This window comes from Lithobates pipiens, unplaced genomic scaffold (genome assembly GCF_037356315.1).
Source record: "Lithobates pipiens isolate NorthernLeopardFrog02 unplaced genomic scaffold, aLitPip1_a1.2 Scaffold_19, whole genome shotgun sequence".
NCBI classification, from domain to species: Eukaryota; Metazoa; Chordata; class Amphibia; order Anura; family Ranidae; genus Lithobates; species Lithobates pipiens.
This window is the reverse complement of record NW_027507764.1, coordinates 477,858,912-477,864,463: the sequence shown is the minus strand read 5'-3', so window position 1 is coordinate 477,864,463 and position 5,552 is coordinate 477,858,912. Positions and strand designations below refer to the sequence as shown.

The 5,552-nt window shown below is 41.1% G+C and overlaps 1 non-coding gene across 1 annotated transcript; it reads right to left on the bottom strand.

The window, feature by feature from the left end:
- Positions 1 to 684: 684 nt before the first annotated feature.
- LOC143999820 (U6 spliceosomal RNA) lies at positions 685 to 791 on the bottom strand. The gene has a single exon (XR_013278146.1). It is a non-coding gene; the product is annotated as a U6 spliceosomal RNA (small nuclear RNA).
- Positions 792 to 5,552: the final 4,761 nt, after the last annotated feature.

Genomic DNA, 5,552 nt, shown 5'->3' with positions numbered 1-5,552 from the left:
GGGTTACACAGGTCTGGTCCTTCGCCTAGCCTGCGGTTGGACAGAGAATGGGAAAGCAGCAGACTGATGAGTGCACCTCTATGGCACACTAGTCCTATCAGCATGCTCCTTGTTGGAATAATAAGCACTGCAACTTAAAGTGATACCATACCCTCTTTTTTTGTATTTCAGAATAGTAGGTCAACAAATACTAATTATGTAGTCCTCTTCTTCTGAAATGTCCCTTTCCTCCTGCAGCCCGGTCTTCCAAGGCCACTCCCCTCCAGTTCCCCATTTGTTTGGGCCTCCTTAGCTAGACATGTGTTAAAGCTCCTGACAAGTTCTCTGTCACATATGATAAAAGCAGCTGGAGATTTGTGTTGGGGAGGATGCTATAAATAGATTAGCAGAGCCCTGAACGATTCAATGAACAAAGCTGAAAGTCTCTACCTATGAGGAGAGGGGTGTGTGCCTTTCCTCCAATCAGCTGTTTTGGCTGTATGCCCAGGCTTCACTGCGGTGCTAACCAGGTAGAGAGAATCTCCTAACATAAAGAGTACTTTTTAAAAAATATATAAAGATGAAGACAGCAGATATACATGTAAAACTTATGTAGGGAGATTTGTTTCATCCCTGTGTATCAGCTGAGGCTGTTCACTTCACTGCGTATATGTGAGGGTTTATATCCACTTTTTTTTTTTTTTTTTAAATATGGAACGCTTCACGAATTTGCGTGTCATCCTTGCGCAGGGGCCATGCTAATCTTCTCTGTATCGTTCCAATTTTAGTATATGTGCTGCCGAAGCGAGCACCACTTTATCCACTTTAAGGAGATACCCATGCATACACCCTCCTTGAGTTGAGCTGTATGCATCTATAGAAACACACAGCGTCGGCAAACCATGCCCATGCTCCCTTGTCCTAGCAGTTTGACTGATAGCAGCAGGAGATTATCACTCTGCAGTCTTCAGTGCCTCCTGAGGATCCAGGACATTTTGGGACATTTGGGGAGCAGCTCTGATGGATCCTTGACCTGGCTGTGACATGGACAGCAAATAAGTGTTTGAGGATAGGGCAGCATTAAAGTACTAGGACTTTTTTTTTTTTACCTTAACCACTTATACACCTTCCTGCCCAGACCAATTTTCAGCCTTCAGTACTCTTACAATTTGAATGACAATTGCTATGTCATACAACACAGTACCCAAACAATTTTGGTCATTTTGTTCCCACGAATAGAGCTTTCTTATGGTGGTATTTGATCACCACTGTGATTTTTATTTTCTGCTAAACAAAGAAAAAAAAGAAATTTTGAAAAAAAAATGTTTTTTTGTTTCTGTTAAAAAATGTTGTAAATAAGTACGTTTTTTCTCCTTCACTGATGGCACTAATGGGGGCTGTACTGATGAGCACTGATAAGGAGGCACTAATGGGCACCGATGAGGTGGCACTGATGATGGGCACTAATATGCTGCACTGATGGCCACTGATAGATAGCACTGATATGCAGCACTGATGGGTACACATAGGTGGCACGGATGGGCACTGATATGCGGCACGGACGGGCACTGATAGGCGGCATGGATGGGCACATATAGTTGGCACGGATGGGCATGGGTGGGCACTAATAGGTGGTACTGATGTATACTAATTGATGGTTCAGATGGATGCCAATCAGTGCCAAGCAATAATGCCTACCAATCAGTGATGCCCATTGTGGGCACTGATTGGCATCCATTTTGGGTACTGATTGGCATCCTTGGTGGTCAAGGGTGGCATACCTAGTGGTGACATCCCTGGTGGTCCTAGTGGCATCCCTGGTGGTCCAGTGTCGGCATCCTCAGGGGGCTGTGCTGATAATCAATCAGAACAGACCCCCCTATCAGAGGAACAGCTGATCGGCTCTCTTCTACTCACGTCTGACAGACACGAGTGAGGAAAAGCCAATCAACGGTTCTTCCTGTGTACACTGTAATCAGCCATGATTGGACACAGCTGATCACATGGTAAAGAGTCTCTGTCAGGGACTCTTTACCTAGATCGGTGTTGCGGTGTGTCAGACTGACATACCGCAACAACGATCGCCACGATGCGCACCACCGGGTGCGCGCAGCGGCTTGATATCCTGCTGGACATCATATGATGTCCGGTCAGGATATTGAAACCACTTTGCCGCCATCATTTTGCTATATGGCGGGAGGCAAGTGGTTAATACTGTCAATGCATTAAGGTAATAAAGTGTAGCCTTAAGAAATACTTTAAATTCCGGCACTTACACTACTTGCAATAAAAATAAAATACATTCCACAATTTAATAAGTAATACAAATCCAAATTATTCACCCAAAGTGCCCTTATTAGGGCAGGTGGATGCACCTGTTTGTTGTTTTTCATTAACTTTGGTGTGTGCAACCACGAATGATGGGAGGGAAGGGGGGGTTAAAATACCACCAACAGCCAATGATTGGGGGGTTAAAAAGCCCTTGATCAGCAATGTTGTGGGATTGTTTTGAGGGGGGAGGGGGGACTGAAGTGCCACTGTCCACCAATAATCGTGTGACTGTTTGGGGGGGGGGGGGGGGTGGGCTCTTTAAAGTGTTTTGGTTTTATCTAGGACAGCTGGCCTATAGTGAACATCCACTAGTAATGAAAGACTGACACTTGGCTTCAGTGTGTAACTTTTAAAAGCTAACTGCATCTTAATTTTTTTAGAATCACCTCAATACCAGTATATATATCTTTATCCCAAAAAAATGGGGCACAAAAATCAGATCATGGGATGTCCATTTCCAAAATGGGGTCATTTTCGTGATGTTAATACTGTTCTGCCATTTTTATTTGATTTGTTTAATACTAGAAAGAAAGGGAATTTTTTTTCCCAGATGTTTAATCTTTATTCCTTTGTAAAGTAAAAAAGTGGTTATGAAATACCACCAAAAGAAAGCTCCACCTCTCTCAAAAAAATGATATAAAGTTATTTTGTATACAGTGTTGTATGACCAAGTACTTGTCAGTCAAACTATCACAGCATTGAAAACTGAAAAATGGCACGGAAAAGAAGGGGATGTAATATGCCAGTCCTGATGTAGTTAATTTGTGCATTTTATATCTGCCTAAGTTTTAGCTTAAATATGCTTTCTCAATTATCTATTATGGTTGAAAGAACCAAACTATAAAAATGTTCAGCTGTTTTTTTTCTCACCCAAATCATTTTACTTAATCAAAAGGTTAGATGAATAATACAATACTTCATTAGACTTTATCACATTGTGGCTAAGCTCTAAAAAAAAAAATCTTTCTGTCCCTCAATAACTCTCATTCTGCAATTCAAAAGGCAGGATATATTACAAGGGTAATTTGCTCAACCTTAAGTTTCTTTGTGTTTAAACAAAATCTTAAAGGTAGCAGAGAGATTGTAGCTTTTGATTATGACACACTTAAAATAGGTGATCCTATCTTGTGTATGACTACTTAACGACACTGGCATAAGTGTGCACCCCTGCAAATGTCTTCTTGGTATCATCCAGCTGTAATGAATGAAAGAGCAGTGATATTTAGATGGATGAGATATGTGCCAGGAAGAGAAAACTACCAAACAAGGACCTAGAGCGATCCCCTGTCTTCACATGCTTGATTTCATTCCTTAATTAGAGTCATTAATCAAAAGGTATGAGATATGAGACTTTGGAAGGGCTTGGTGACACGACACCTTGCCACCTGTCAAAATTACAGCTTTCTGTTCATGCGCCATCCCTCAAATAGTTATTTTCTGCAAGCCTGGCTGCATCCCACAATTTATTATTTACTGTATAGTTCTATCTCTGTTCAATGTCAGAAAAAGAAAACCTCTGATAAGGAATGGTTTACTGAGGATGGTTAAGAATAATAAGAAGAAAATCTATGAATTCCTAAGTGAAAAAATCCAAGAAGACTTATTTTCATATTATGTTTTCATACATTTTTTTTTATATTGTCATCTACTGCACCATTTTTTCCAGTTACTAGTTTCATGCTACCAGTGTAATACTACTCCCATCTGAGACTCACACAGTCATTTTCTCAAGAAAGGTAGAAACATGAAACATTAAGAAATGTCAGGATATATAAGTGGTAGTCATACCCATCATGGAGAACCAATTAGGAGGGTACTGACAATCAATAAAGGACTGTTCTATCTTACAGTTACTCTGCCACTAAAACCATTTCCTAAAAAAAGCTGCACCTACAAAGAACGTGGTACTCTTCCTGCTGCCCGGACAGTCATTCACTTCTGCAGTGAAAATAAATCACCCCATGCAAAGTTTTTTTTTTTTTTAACATAAGGAATGTTTATTTAGTCAATTGAACATTGTACTTGAGAATACAAAATGTCAAAAATAGACAGGAACACAATGGAACAGGTTATACCCATGCAAAGTTTTAATGACCAACATTTCTTATGCCGCATACGCACGATCTGAGTTTTCGTCTGAAAAATCTTGGATGTTTTTTTCAATGGAATTCTGCTCAAGCTTGGTTTGCATACACACAATCACACAAAAGTTCTCTGAACTTTCGACCATCAAGAACGCGGTGACGTACAACACTACGATGAGCAGAGAAAATTAAGTTCAATGCTTCTGAGCATGCTTCGAATTGTTTCCGAGCATACACAGGAATTTTGCGTGTCGAAATTGCTACAGACGATCGAAATTTCTGATCGGAACAATTTCCATTGGAAAAATAGAGAACCTGCTCTCAATCTTTTGCTGGCGAAAATTCCACCAGCAAAAGTCCGATGGAGCATACACATGGTCGGAATTTCTGACCAAAAGCTCTCATTGGACTTTTGCTGGTGGGATTTCCGATCATGTGTACGGGGTTTTAGAGTTGATCCTCCTCTGAGCTTCAAGGTTTCTCCCACCAATCCCCACATCAGTAAAGTTGGTAGTGACGTAGGCACCAGCTGATTGAACGAAAGAGTGCAAGAAATCCAAGAACATCAGTTTCTGAAGCTGTCCGTAAATGGTAAAAATATACACTTCCAATAAATACACAAGGAAAAGCCAATTTACCCCAATGGAAAATCCAGCCTGGTGTAAGCACCAGTGGGGTTGAATTGTCTACAATCTTCTTTTGGCTGTTTAAGACATGGCAATGGTGATATTACCCTATAATGCCTTGGCTCCATCCTATAAGGTATCATTATTTTGCAGTCAGACTGCCCAATAATTCTACATTAGGGATAGTCTTTGAAGGGAGAACCTTTATTTGTAATAATTAAGGCAGTTGGGCTGCATTTGGGAATTCTAGTAGGATACTGCAGTCCCTGAAAAATGAAAAGAGCCAGTGTATCATTTAATCTGCCAACATGCAATCCTGAAATATCAGCTTGGCCTTTAATTTACTTGACCTGTTTTTTTTGCTTTCTCTTCCTTGCCTCACAGGGCACTCTAGGAGTGGCAGGAGCAGTTGGCTCCTGCTGTCAACCAATTCCTGGAAGGAGGGAGCGGGGGGCATGGTCGAGCCACTCTGTGTATGTCTATGTATGCACACAGCCCAACTTGGGAGCACGCCTGCACGCATGTCCCCATA